Here is a 14,499-nt window from a genome sequence, read left to right as displayed (position 1 = left end):
TGCCCTTCTCCAAAGATTGTACCAATTCTAACACACAAACTCATCTCCATAAGCCAGAGATGAGAAGTTCTAACTACGCCATAGGGAGCAATCGGCAGCTCTCCCGCAGCTCTGGCAGGAAAACGCTTACAGCCTATTACAGCAGATCCCATGACCACCTGTGGTAATTGCCTCGTATCCTCTGTGGACTCAAGAGGGTAGAGATGTGTACAGATAGTTACTATTTCTCAATACTTGATGAGGTAAGAGGCAGAAAGTTGAGGGAGCAGTTATCCAATGATTTATTTTCTTAATGAACCAAGAAGTGAACGTCAGGTGGAGAGGAAGCAGAGTAGGATGAGACTGGGGAAAGAATGAGTAAAAAGAATGATATACAGAGCCCCAAACTTTGTAAATGCATAATATAGTGACTCTGATGTCTGGTTTCTCTCCAGCACAGTGCTACTGGAGGAAATAACAAACAAACACAGAAACCTGAAATAATAGGACTGTGCCATGAGGAAGGTCAGCGAGTTACAGGGCCAGTTCAGAGTGAGGGAATCAAGATGCTAATAAGATGATAGTCACATGAATCCCTGCGGAGACCCCAGCTACGGGAAAGGGTGAGGGAGGCAGGAGGAAGCCAGAGAAGAGCAGTGCCCACGGAACAAGGACCACTGGAGGAGAAGAAATGAGAACTGGGAAGGACAGGATGTGTGCAGACAGGAGACTCTCCAAGCTCCAGATCCCACAAAGCCCAGGAGAGCTGACGGGAACTGTACGTACAAACTCCCTGGAAAAGATCGTGTGAAGGGTTGGAGAGGTTTGGAGGCTGAAAGAGCCAACGACTTAAGAGATTACGTGTCACCTTAATATTTACCCCTGAAGTCATTGCTTAAGGGCAATAACTGAATAAATATGCAAACTAGGGAACATGTAAACATGCTGAAGAAACACACCATGTGGATGCAATCAACATGTTCCCTCAGCAGCAGCAGGGTGGTCGGTTAAGTCCCTTATTTCTGAAAACCTGCTGCCAACACCGGAGTAACAAGGAAAACCAAAGGCGTGGTCAGAAGGTAGGCACAATTAATGTTCTGCAAACCGGCTGTGTTCAGGGATTCCCAATTGACCTATATTTCCTCATATCCTTTCATCCTCCTCAATTTTTCAAAGGCTGTTTTTATCTAACAATAATACTGTACTTCACATTTTCCTAGATCATCCATTCTTTATTTTAAAAGAAATGAGAAATATTTGTTGGACCTTACACATTTACATGTCAACAATTACAAGCTACAAAATATATTTGTGATTCTTGGGTAAAAGATAAATTGCTTTTTAAAAGATAATTATACATTGAGTGGCCAGATTATTATGATCTTTAAACGCATAATAATCTGGCCACTCAGTGTATATCCTACATAATAAAAGGCTAACACCAGGAGTTCAACCAGCAGACAGGCTGGCCAACAGCCCATGTCCCCTCCCCGTGGCCAGGCTGGCCGGAACCCCCCCATGCACGAATTCATGCATCGGGCCTCTAAAATAAACACACACACACACACACACACACACACACACACACACACACACTGAGTGGCCAGATTATTATGCATTCAGAGATCATAATAAATCTAGCCACTCCGTGTATATACAAGTGTATATTTTAAATGTTAAAAAAAATTTTTTTTTCTTCTCAAGCCAGGGAATAAATTAACAGCTAGAAATACTGCCCATCAATCAATGTACTTGTTGAACTGATTCAGAAGCATTTCCAGGCAATGGGAGACCTCTCAATTTGACAGAAAAAGAATGAGAAAGGGGAAGCTGACAGAAGCACCATTTGACTATGAGTCCGTGCATGGAAGTGGCTTACATTATGAAATACCCAAAAGTCCAAAAACTCACAAGCTGAAAACCTGTCACTCAACAATAGATAAAGTAATATGGGCCTTGAGCTATGCCACCAGCCCCAAGTGGCTGTTGAGCAACTGCGATGAGGTCAGACCCATGGCCCTGGGCTGTAAGTATAAAATACACACCAGACTTCAGATTTACTATGCAGGAGGGGGAAGAGAATGTTAATGATTACTTCAGGTGATAGTTTTTTATATATTAGGTTATAAAATATATTACTAAAAATTCATTTTAGCTGCGTCTTTTTACCTTACTCAATAGAGCTACTAGGGTATTACATATGTGGAATAAACAAGTGCAGGGCAGGAGGTCTGAACCAATGAGGCCCAAACAAGCAGTCCTCAGATAAATCTCCCACCCAGGAAACCCACGGCATGTGGAACCACCCCTGCTCCGGCTCACACCAAGCCTCCTGCCCAATGGCTAGAGCAGGCACAGGAACCAAAGGACCAAGCATCAAGCCTAGGTGTCCCAGGACAAGAAGTGGCAATGGAGGAAAATTGTTACAGAAGAATTTGTTCAATGAGAGGCAAGAACAAAATGGAAGAAAAGTGGTGAACGTAATGATAGTGAATCAAATGATGACGCAAGCAACCTTGACGCTGATTCAAAGGCTTTCCAGAAGCAACTGGCAGGGATGATGGTCTTGGCCAAACTTATTGATGCCAAATTGCAGCTACTGGAAGCAAAAGTAGACAAGCTATAGAGAAATGTTTCACTCATGCATTCAAGATCTATGCAAAGAATTCCTCCCGTTGACGAGGTAAGGAGCAGAAAGTTGAGGGAGTAGTTATCCCTTTAATACCACAGAATCTTCTATCCAAGTGTTGTTCCAGAAAGAAGCAATTCTCCTGCAGCTAATATTGCAGCCTATGCTACAGCATCTGACACGGAGAGCAATTTCTATGCTACACGGAAAACTGGTGATTTTGGAAAGAGCCCAATAGCCCAGACATAAGAGGAAAAATACTTCTGCACACTATTCTTCTATGAGCCATCTACGATAAAAGCATAATATGCTAATTAGACAGGACAGCTGGACATCCTTCCAGACGAAGCCACAGTGGCAGGGGCCGAGACAGAGGTGGTTAGAGGTGATCAGGCAGGCAGCAAGCAGTTGGGGCAATCAGGCAAGTGGTTAGGGGCACTGAGGCAGGCAAGAGTGATTAGAGGCAATCAGGCAGGCAGGCAGGGTGGTTAGGGACAATCAGGCAGGCAAATGGTTAGAAGCCAGTGGTCCTAAACTGGGAGTAGGATGTCCGACTGCCAGTTTAGGCCCGATTCCTCAAGGATCAGGACTAAACTGGCAGTCGGACATCCCCCAAGAGGTCATGGATTGCAGACTGGGCTGAGGGACACACACACACACACCCATGCATTAATTTTTGACCCAGCCTCTAGTATATAACACCAGACCAGCATGTGGGGGGAAGTGAAGGACAGCCAGGCTGGCGGGGGGGGGGCGGGGGGGGCGGGGGGCAGGGACAGTTAGAAAAGACCAGGCTGGCAGGGGGCGAGAGGATAGTTGGGGGTAACTAGGCCAGCAGGGGGGCAGTTGGGGGTTACCAGGCCAGCAGGAGGGGCAGTTAAGGGCAATCAGGCAGGCAATTAGGAGCCAATGGACTTGGATTATGAGAGGGATCCCAGATTGGAGAGGGTACTTGTTGGGCTGAAGGGACCCTCCCCCCCCCCCCCCCCCCGCCCCGTGCATGAGTTTCATGTGCCAGGCCTCTAGTATGTATGTGTGTGTGTGTGTGTGTGTGTGTGTGTGTGTATCTATAAAAGCCTAAGCGACCAAACGACCAAACAACTGGTTGGCTGGTAGCTATGATGCGCACTGACCACCAGGGGCAAACAATCAATGCAGGAGCTGCCCCTTGTGGTCAGTGTGCTCCCACAGCCAACCTTGCACAGCCCTTCCCCCAGCCAACTGGCCTCATAGCCCCATCAGGGCACCTGGCCAACCTCCCATGGCTCCTCCCTGCCATCATTGGACAGGCCAAGGGTCCCCACCCATGCACAAATTCATGCACCGGGCCTCTAGGATTGCAATATTAGTGAACGGCATCACTGGGTGCTGCCTCTTGTACACATGCAGATTGCATATCCAACCTCAACAAACCACTGCTTCCTGCCCAGTCCTATCACATGGGTCTGCCATCCAGCCTGCGGTGGATGGTTTTAGTAAAACCAACAACAACAAAAAAGAAAAAGGAAATTACATAAGTGGCTCCTACTCTGCTTGTATTGGACAGCACTGCTCCAAAAATTGTGACTACCAGGAAAAGAGAAAAGTAAATGCTATTTCAGTGTACACAACCATGGTAATCATGCTTAGGCTCCATCCAAAGAATGTGTTCTGACACTCTGACTTCACACACACCTCACACAGGGATGGCCATCTATTTTAATCCAAACATCAATACAAGCCCTACATTACTATCCTACACAAGCGGCTGTGCAGCGCACATTCTGACGGAGGGGAGCAGGTGCCATAACCTAATTTCTCACATCGCAGCACTGGGGGAGGGAGGGCGGGAGCCAGGTCTGAGGAAGGCCTGAGGAGAGCTCCACAGGCTAACAAGCGCAAACTGAAAGATCACAACGAAGTTGGAGTTCTTCTCTGGAAGCTCAAAACCAGCACCAAGAAAACTAAATAAAACACAGCATCCATCCAAGGGTAAACACTACTCAGATCCAGAGGGCCTTTATAACTACCAAACGGCAGGCTCTGATTCTGTAGGCAGACCTAAAACAAAGTAGTACCTGTACATAAGAAGAGTTAGCATAGAAGGAATAGGACAGGTTTATCGATGAGACTGTCCCATACCAAACAGAAAGCCAGCAAACAATTCAGACAACTTATAAGTATCTGATCTTTTTTAAAAATATATTTTATTGATTTTTTTTTTTTTTTTTACAGAGAGGAAGGAGAGGGATAGAGAGCTAGAAATATCGATGAGAGAGAAACATTGACCAGCTGCCTCCTGCACAACCCACCAGGGATGTGCCCATAACAATGTACATGCCCTTGACTGGAATCTAACCTGGGACCTTTCACTCGTCAGACCAACACTCTATCCACTGAGCCAAACCAGTTTCAGCAAGTATCTGATCTTAATCCAACAACACTAAGAGAGATTTTTTAAACATATCTTTAATAAAAAATAAAAAATAAAAACCTGTCCCACTGGAGTTGTTCTAATATGCTTAGAATCACTTTCATAGTAACCGTTATACAACCCTTCCTTCCTTACCTCCTTACATAAGCTCTGTAATCATCAGTGTTTACATAGGGCTTTGAAAACTCAAGTTTTTCCCGTAAATATTTAATTCTCTTGTTGCTACTGATCCAACTGCAACAACACAGCACTTTTATAACATGGTTAGTAATAAGAGGGACACTGACGTCAATAGCACACAGTCCGTAAACCAAAATCACCAGAATTACCAGACAGCCTCTCAGAAATCAGCTGCTAAAATAGAAATTTCTCCTCACTCCTCAAAGTTTTTGGCCCAGTTTATATCCCGTCCCTCTCATCTGTGGATCAGCTTCTAAAATGAGCCTGAGCCGGGCACCCTGCTCTCCAGGCTCCAGGCACTGGGCAGAGCCTGTGTTCTCAGCTATGAAAGATGAAAGGTACTAACTAGCAAGCCTTCTCCTTTACATATGTACTTTTTTTTTTTCTATTGATTTCAGAGAGGAAGGGAGAGGTAGAGAGAGATAGAAACATCATTGATGAGAGAGAATCACTGATCCGCTGCCTCCTGCGTGTCCCACAATGGGGATCGAGCCCGCAACCAGGCATGTGCCCTGACTGGGAATCGGACCATGACCTCTTACCAAGCCTTCTCTTTTCTGTTTAGTAAGAGCTTAATTTGCTGGAACCTGTACTGATAGTGTCAAAGAAAATGGGATAAGCCAATCCTTCGGCCAGTGTCCTGCACTGCCACAATAGTGGAAACAATGAGGTGGAAATGGCGTACACGTGAAGCCAATTTACCATCTGACTGGACAGACTGGGGCAACTAATGAATTCCAGCAACATGATCATTACCGAGCTGTGCGTGAGAGCTCAGAGTAAAAGGAACTCAACAGGGCCTGAGGTGGTCAGAAATGACTTTGGGGAAGTGAAACCTAAAGTCAAACTCAAAGGGTGGGGCGTCCCAAGTTGGAGGCAACCATGGCATCCAGGGACAGGAAGGCGTAAGGCATGTCTTTAGGACATGAACACAGCCGGCCCACAGCAGCTGGGAGGGGGGAGGAAGAAAACTCTCCAAAGTCCAATGTAAACACAACGTTAGGAAACCTGAGTTTCTGGGCAGAAAGAGAGCAGAACTAGCCCACCGCTGAACAATCTTAAAATGGAAGATCAAGAAGCTTGTGTGTTAATCCAAGTACAAGAATCTTGGCAATTGGGATGATGGACGTGACAAAGAAAGGGGGATGGACAGAGGGAGCGATGCCAAAGAAAAAGAAAACACAAAAACAAATAAAAAACTTGTTGTCACAGAGGACCTCTAAGAGGATGTGGGTTTGGCGAGGCAAGTAATGTCAAGGTCTGGATACGTTAAACCTGGGCTTGTCCATTTGACAAGCGAGCACCACAGACCACCAGCAATGACAGGAAGTAGTTCTATGAAACAACACAGCAGAGAAAAATCTGTAAGCGGAAATAAAAGGGTGGTAAGTGAAACTGGGATAGCATGTTTTGCGGGCATCCCCAGACAAAATTGTCTTCCCCTCACTTCCCTAAGCATTAATAAATATTACTTTTAGAATGTAACATATACAATCTGATGATGATGGCTTAGGGGAGAAAAAGCTACAAAACAAAAAAACTAAAAAGAGCTGAAACCGGTTTGGCTCAGTGGATAGAGCGTCGGCCTGCGGACTGAAAGGTCCCAAGTTCGATTCCGGTCAAAGGCATGTACCTTGGTTGCAGGCACATCCCTAGTAGGGGATGTGCAAGAGGCAGCTAATTGATGTTTCTCTCTCATCGATGTTTCTAACTCTCTATCCCTCTGTCTTCCTCTCTGTAAAAAAATCAACTATATATATATATATATATATATATATATATATATATATATATATATATTTTAAAACTAAAAAGAAATATGCAAAAATAATCACAATGGTGTCATTAGCTGGTGACATCAGTGATATTTTCTTCTTAATGTTTGGAAGTTCGCAGGTTCTACTTATTTTTTTAAATAGCAAAGACTGACTTCATTAGAAAATGAAAGTAAACGTTTTTAAAAAGGAATGATCTCCTCTAAGCACTTATGAAAGCTCTTATACACCTAAACAGTGAATTTTATGGTATGTAAATTAAAATAAATAACAACACCATTGACAATGTTTCACACCCACTATATTGGATAAATTTAGTTTTGACAATATCAAGTGAAAAACATGTTTATCAGTAGGAGGGCAAGTTCTTGCAGCTTCTCAGCAGAAGAGTGCCAATATCTAACAAAATTTAAAAACTGAAGCCCTGGCCAGTGCTGCTCAGTGGTTAGAGTGTCAGCCCCACGAACTGAAGAGTCTTGGGTTCAACTCCCAGTCAAGAGCACATGCCTGGGTTGCAGGTTCAAACCCAGCCCCAGTTGGGGGGTATGCAGGAGGCAACCAATCGATGTTTTGTTTTGTTTTTCTCTCTCTTCTTCTCTATTTTCACTCTTAAAAAAAAAAAGATGGGAAAAATATCCTGGAGTAAGGATTAACAACAACAAAAATTAACAACTGAAGGACCTTATGCAATATGCCCAACAATTTTACTGCCAGGAATTTACTTTGGACAAAATATGTACAAGACATTTCACTGCTGCATTGTATAAAATAGAAAATAATTAACCAAAATGCCCGTCAATCTTTGGTAGCAGGAGAGGGTAGGCGGGAAGAAGGGGGGAAAGGAAAGCTCCTTGGAAATGTGTACATGCTTGGCCTCACTGCTTCAACTGCAGAACGCTTGAGAGTAAGGGACCAGGAACACCAACAACAGCGGGTACTCAAATGTTTGCTGATTAAGAAGAAAAAAAACACCCCAAAAACATGTAAAACGAAAAGACTTACCTCCTCCATCCTTATCGATGTAAGTGGCAAGACTGTGCCTATTTATTGTCTAGTTTAATCTACATGGCACGTGGCCTGAAGAAGTCCATTACCTTGTCATTAGCATGAACCTAACAATTAGGTTAATTAGGGTGAGGTCACGCACAAATGCGTTCTAACACTACAAGGCTACGAGCCGTCAGCACAACTCCGCCGTGAAACCCAGGAAGACAAAGGTTGCATTTCAGACGCACCTAAATGCCAGGACGTGGAGCTGTCCATGCGCTTTCCGTTACACACCACGGAGCTCCATTTCCTGGTGCGGTCCAGGGCCAAGCGCGAAACCAGGCCGGGCGCGCCGGTGGGCAGGGTTAAGACCTAGCCAGAAAAGAAACAAATGGTGAGTAAAGAGTGATAGTAAACCCCGCAGGAGGCCCGCTGCATGAATGGCATCCACTCCTCACTCCTGGAACTTGCTGTTGCTTCCTCACTTCCAAGGAGTATGTATGCCCAAGGCCAAGCCCAGCCCTGGGCGGGATCACAGACGGCACCTTTGGTCCCTTAAAAACCAGCTCTCCACTTGCACAAATATTTTGGAAGACGGTATTTTAGAACATCTGGAAAAAGCAATTTTGTACTCACTCGGGCTTTTTTCCTTGACAGTTTTCCCCCCTCATCCTCACCTGAGAACATTTTCATTGATTTTTAGAGCAATGGGAAGGGAGAGAGAGAAACATCGACCTCAAAGAGAAATATCGATCGGCTGCCTCCTGCACGTGCCCACGCTGAGGCCGGAGACAAAACTGGCAACCGAGGTGTGTGCCCAGATGGGGACTTGAACCCTCAACCTTTCGGCACAGGATGGGACAGCGCTCCTACCAACTGAGCCACACCAGCCAGGGCATTTTCTTTGATAATTTTTTAATTCCACATTATCTAGCACAGGGCTTTGATTTTAAAACAACCAAAAAAAAAATTTTTTTTTAAGAACTTTCTTCCACAACCCTGAGAACCACTGGGCCCACACTTTATAGGTAAGAAACTTAAGCCGGGTAAGGCTCCCTTGTCAAGGTCCCAGGGCTAGAAGAGATGCGGCATTGCAGGGAAAGAGCCCCTGCCTCTCATTTTACCTCTACAATGCCTCCAACGCCTCCACTGGAATGGACTGAAGATACTGCATTCGTGGAGAAATCAAAGATTTAATTATTCAAAAATCACCTTCTTTTAAAACCTCTTTAAACAGTGTCAATACACTGGAGGATGCTTCCATAAAACGAGTCACCTTCTATTTAAGCTGGGTTATTACTAGGTTCCCATGCTCATTTTATTGTTTATTAAGTGACTGTATTTATACATACTTGCACCTATGCATGTATTTCACCATTTTCAAAAAAAAAAAAAAAAAAAAAAAAAAAACAGAGCCATGGCCAGGGACTGTTGGTCGAAGCATCCCAGTTCACCAAAAGGTTTGATTACCTGGGCGGGCGAGTGCCGGAGGCAACAGTTTAATGTTTCTCTCTCTCCCTCCCTCCCTTCCCTCCTCCCTTCCCCTCTCCAAAAATCAATTAAAATAAAACAGAGCCAGACTCCTGCGGGTGTTTCTGGAAAAGAAAATGCGCCTGAGGCAGTGATAGCTTAGTCAGATACCAACACATTTCTCATTAGGAAATACTTAGGCTGGGAATCTTTCCCCGCCACTGTTTGTTTGCGTAGGGTCATTCACCAATGACCCCACAGTCAATTCGCACGTAAAAGGCAGCACGCTGGGAGCAGCCCAGCCTTCAGTGAACCCCCAGCGATCCTATATGTTTTTAATTAATTTCAGACTCTGAACATCAACCTTTTGCCGTTTGGGACAGAAAAGATTACTAGTAAGTTTGAGTGATTAGAATATGAATGGAGAAATTCTGTTTTTCTCCAAAACATATTTTTGCATGTGAGGCAATAAATAAAGTAATTTGTTTCCCAAAATAAATTACTGGTAACTGTCAATCTATTTTAAGCTAAAAATGACAGAGTCAAAAAAAAAAAAAAATGACAAGAGTCAGAGGGAGGCACAAAAGCAATACCCATTAGTGAGGATCGGGAATAATGGAGAGCACGTGAAAAGAAGTAATGAAAAGCTTTGAAAGAACAGCTTACTTTTCATTAAATAAATTCTAATCATATATACTGTTCTTTTGAAAATACAAATTGCACATGTATTAGTATAATCCCACTTTTATAATTATATAGCACACATAATTGCTAGGGTTAGAAAGGATAAACATCAAACAGCCTTGAAGTCTAGGGGGTATAAGAGTTGGTGACTTCTGAAATTTGCATTATACAATTCTGACCAGTTAGAATTCTTTTCCAACATGCATATGCTTCCTTTTGTAAATCCTTTCAAGAGCTAAAAAACAAACAAAACAAAAAAAAAACATTTTTTGTTTTTTTTTAAGTTTCCATGAGGGCAATGCTGCAAATCTACCAAATGTCATTTTATCTACAAATCATAGGAAAATATTGAAAGGATAAGTGAAAGCCACAGACCACGAAGATGTATTTTTAGAAAGTATTTCTTAAAGTTGACTGGTAAGATGAGTTATTTAGAAGAACTGGCTTTCTAACTCCTCCAACCAAAACACAGAATTAAGTCGGAGGTTATAAAACTGGAAAAACACAAATTTATTTTTGAGGAAAGACCTACGCAGGAAGGGTCACTCAACAGAAACAAGCCTGAGTCACCAGTGAGCATCCTTGAACTTGCGTCATTGGAACACCACCACCATTCATACATTCCACCTGCCCTCGGAGCACAGGGCCGGGGCTGAGGTCAGAGCCCAGGCCCCAGAAAGGCCACTGGGAACTTACCGTACAAAAACTGTTCACAGTGCTTCTGCTGTTTGTTCATTGGGATTTTCAAAATGCTAGATGTGGTGAATCCCAAATTTTTATTTCGAGAGAGAAAAAGTCACTAAAAATTTCAGGTGAATTTTAGAATTTAAAAAGTTTTAGAAAAATATAGAATTGCAGTCTTTGTCTTTTACCATTTCCTAAAAAGGGTGACAGGAACACTTCTGAAGCAGGAAGGATTTAACCCCAGAGCCAATACAGCCCAGGAACTCTGAGCAGCCAACTCATATCAATTCAGTAGATTCAAAAAAAAAAAAAAAGCTAACAAAACTCCAATGCCTGATTTAAAAAAAAACAAAAAACTTTTCAATAAAAATGAAAATTATACTTGAATGTCACAAAGAACATCTGATACATCTGAACAAGGGCCAATAAAAATGCTATGTTCTCAGCATGCTTTTACATTTAACCTGTACTTTTCATTTTGGGGGAAGGGGTCTTATTTCAGTTTGTACTTTTTAAAGTAGTTGCAAAAGGAGCACATGAATGTATCTGAAAATGTTGGTGAAATGGACAATTTTTAAAATGAAAACTTTTTTGAAAACCTGAACAAGTAACATACAAATAGAAAAAATTATAAAAGCAAAGAACTATGCTCGAAAAGGTGCCAAATTCACAGTCCATTATTCCCTAACCTTTCCAGTAAGAAATGGAAAACAGGAAGCCTTCCCTATTCCTAATTGTAAAACAGGCAAATTAACAAAGAAAACCCAAGAGAAGACAACTGTGTTAACCTCACTTGCCATTCCTAGATTCTTTTTTTTTTTTTTTAACTTTTACAAGTTTGGCATGAAAAGAATGGTTTCAATACTGATTTATTTGATCCCTGTGTATAAATTATCTTAGGAACCACGTGTGCCTTCTGTCCATTTTCAGCAGGTTTGGCTTCTTCTTATTCATTTGTAAGACCACCTTGTAAATTAAGGACATTAACCCTTTGTCATGTTGCAAACATTTTCCCCAGAAAGAGCAAATGACTACTTTGCCATTCTGTTTATACCACTTAAAATAAAAGATACTTTTAAAATGTCTCTGGTGTTAAATCTAATTATCTTTTCAAAGTTTCTTCTATCGTTTTTATGCTTTGAAAGTCTCCCCCCTGTTCCAAGATCAGAGAAATACTTGCCATCATTTTCAGCTAGATGTTTTTGGTCAAAATAATTTAAAAATGATGAGCGGCCATCCCTTTAAAAATGTGTATTCAATAAAATCATTGCTCTAAGAAAACAGATGGGCATAATTATATTCACTTTACTTGTAAAACAAGTGAGAAATGGCTAAAATATAACAGTAAAATACTTTATGATAAAATACTACAAAGCCATTCAATAGTATACTATCTAGTCTAGTGACATGGAGAAGGCCATAATTTGTTACTAAGTGGGGGGGGGGGGGACAAAAAAAAAAAAGACAGAATATCTCCATTTATATAAAAACTACACTTACCTGGCAAGCCAGGCAAGCAAGACACCAAAATATTAAGAATAATACTGGCCGAAACCGGTTTGGCTCAGTGGATAGAGCGTCGGCCTGTAGGTTTAAGGGTCCCAGGTTCAATTCAGGTCAAGGGCATGTACCTTGGTTTCGGGCACATCCCCATTGGGGGGTTGCAGGAGGCAGCTGATCGAGGTTTCTCTCCCATCGATGTTTCTAACTCTCTATCCCTCTCCCTTCCTCTCAGTAAAAAAATCAATAAAATATATATTTTTTTTAAAAGAATAATACTGCCCCAGCCAGGTGGTGGCTCAGTTGGCTGAGCATCGTCCCATACACCAAAAATATTTTGTGCTCAAATCCCTATCAGGGTACATACCTGGGTTTCGGATTCGATCCCCATTTGGGGCACAAAGAGGAAACATTTAATTCAAGAAAAGTGGGGGCTTGCCAAAACCGGTTTGGCTCAGTGGACAGAGCGGCGGCCTGCGAACTGAAAGGTCCCAGATTCGATTCCGGTCAAGGGCATGTACTTTGGTTGCGGGCACATCCCCAGTAGGGGGTGTGCAAGAGGCAGCTGATTGATGATTCTCTCTCATCAATGTTTCTAACTCTTTATCCCTCTCTCTTCCTCTCTGTGAAAAATCAATAAAATATTTTTTTTTTTTTTAAAGAAAGAAAGAAAGAAAAGTGGGGGCTTCACCAATCTCCCTAATTACCTGAAGATCTAGGAGTATTACCTGATTTATATTCCTGGCGAAATGACCAAGTTAAACATGCAACCCAACGACAATTATCCGCGGTAGTTAAATTAAACCCTGCTAACATAACAGTTCCATTTTCCCCTTAATAAACTGTACCTTAGCATGTGAACAAACAATGCTGAGTAGAACTAAGATGAGAAGCCTATTTTATGTATGCTCAACCCAAGACTTCCTAAAACCTTTACAAAATGTCTAGGAGTGCTCACGATCAGATGACCACCAGATTAAAGTGACTGGAGGTCAGAACTTTGACCTCAGAACCAGGGAAGACCTGGCGATGGACACGCCGAAGCTCCAGGGAGGCGACTTCTCCCAGCCTGTGCCCCGGTGTCTGACCCGCACCCTGCCTGAGAACAGGGTTCAGAAAGGTGGGAGGGAGAAGGAACACAAAGGGTTTAGGATCAGAAGTTCCACCCTCCAAGGGCAGTGGCGGAGAGGTAGCTGGAGAACCAGAATCCAGACCCATCTCATTTTTTGTTTTTAATCCTCACCGGAGGACATGGTTTTTTTTCATTGAAATTAGATAGAGAGGTAGGCAAAGGGAGAGACAGAGAAACGTAGATGTGAGAGAAAACAGCAATCCATTGGCTGATCTCCTACACCCACCCCAACAGGGGATAGAACATGCAACCCGATTACGGGCACTAACTAGGAATCGAACCTCAACTCTTCGGTGCACGGGATAACGCTCTAACCAACACACTGGCCAGGACCCATCTCATTTCTTACTAGAAACTGTGAAGAGAACAATACTGCCAGGAATTGCAGTGGTATTAGTGCCTACTTCCTGTGACGTGCTACACGAATTATTAAGTTTCTCGTCCACAACCTCAGACTAATGAGCCTACAGTCTAGTTAGGACAGTATTTCAGAAACCTGGAACACAAAGGAAAGCCCTTTTTTTTTTCTTTTTTTAAAAAAAGCCTACAAGACATAATTAGAGTCACTAAAGGCTATTCGCTGAATCTGATGCAAATTTTGTTTTTTAGTTCTACTGGAACATATAAATAAGGAATCAGGGCACAAGAGCTCTATCAACCCAGAAAGGACATTCTATGTGCCCAAAAGGAAAAGCTCTAAACACCAAAACTATCCACTTGAGTGGAAAGCGCGTCAGTGACACCTCGCCTCCCTTTCTGACTGTTCAGAGAGTAACAGGGCCCTGCTGGTACCATCTAGAGCAGGTCCAACTGGGAACTCAGGAGATGAGGGTGCAAACACCACCCTTTGCAGCAATCATTCAAAATGGGAACACAGCCCTATCCGGTTTGGCTCAGAGGATAGAGCGGTTTGGCTCAGAGGATAGAGCATCAGCCTGCGGACTGAAGGGTTCCAGGTTCGGTTCCGGTCAGTGGCATGTACCTTGATTGCGGGCACATCTCCAGTAGGGTGTGTGCAGGAGGCAGCTGATCCATTTCTGACTCTCTATCCCTCTCCCTTCCTCTC

The 14,499-nt window shown here is 43.0% G+C and overlaps 1 protein-coding gene across 4 annotated transcripts in view; it reads right to left on the bottom strand.

Annotated features, from left to right (window-relative positions):
* The window catches only part of SLC23A2 (solute carrier family 23 member 2), a 120,555-nt gene that overhangs the window by 93,130 nt on the left and 12,926 nt on the right, over positions 1-14,499 (bottom strand). For 3 of the 4 annotated variants that reach the window (XR_014795239.1, XM_084886809.1, XM_084886808.1), the window contains exon 2: positions 8,212-8,335. The exons of the other annotated variant lie outside the window; for it this stretch is intronic. The gene's annotated coding sequence lies outside the window, so the exon portion shown is untranslated. The remainder of the gene's footprint in view (positions 1-8,211; positions 8,336-14,499) is intronic. 4 annotated transcript variants of the gene reach the window in all.

This window comes from Pipistrellus hanaki (assembly GCF_964339955.1).
Source record: "Pipistrellus hanaki genome assembly, chromosome: 6".
NCBI classification, from domain to species: Eukaryota; Metazoa; Chordata; class Mammalia; order Chiroptera; family Vespertilionidae; genus Pipistrellus; species Pipistrellus hanaki.
Note: the sequence above shows the minus strand (reverse complement) of the source record. Positions and strands in the feature narration are given on the sequence as shown.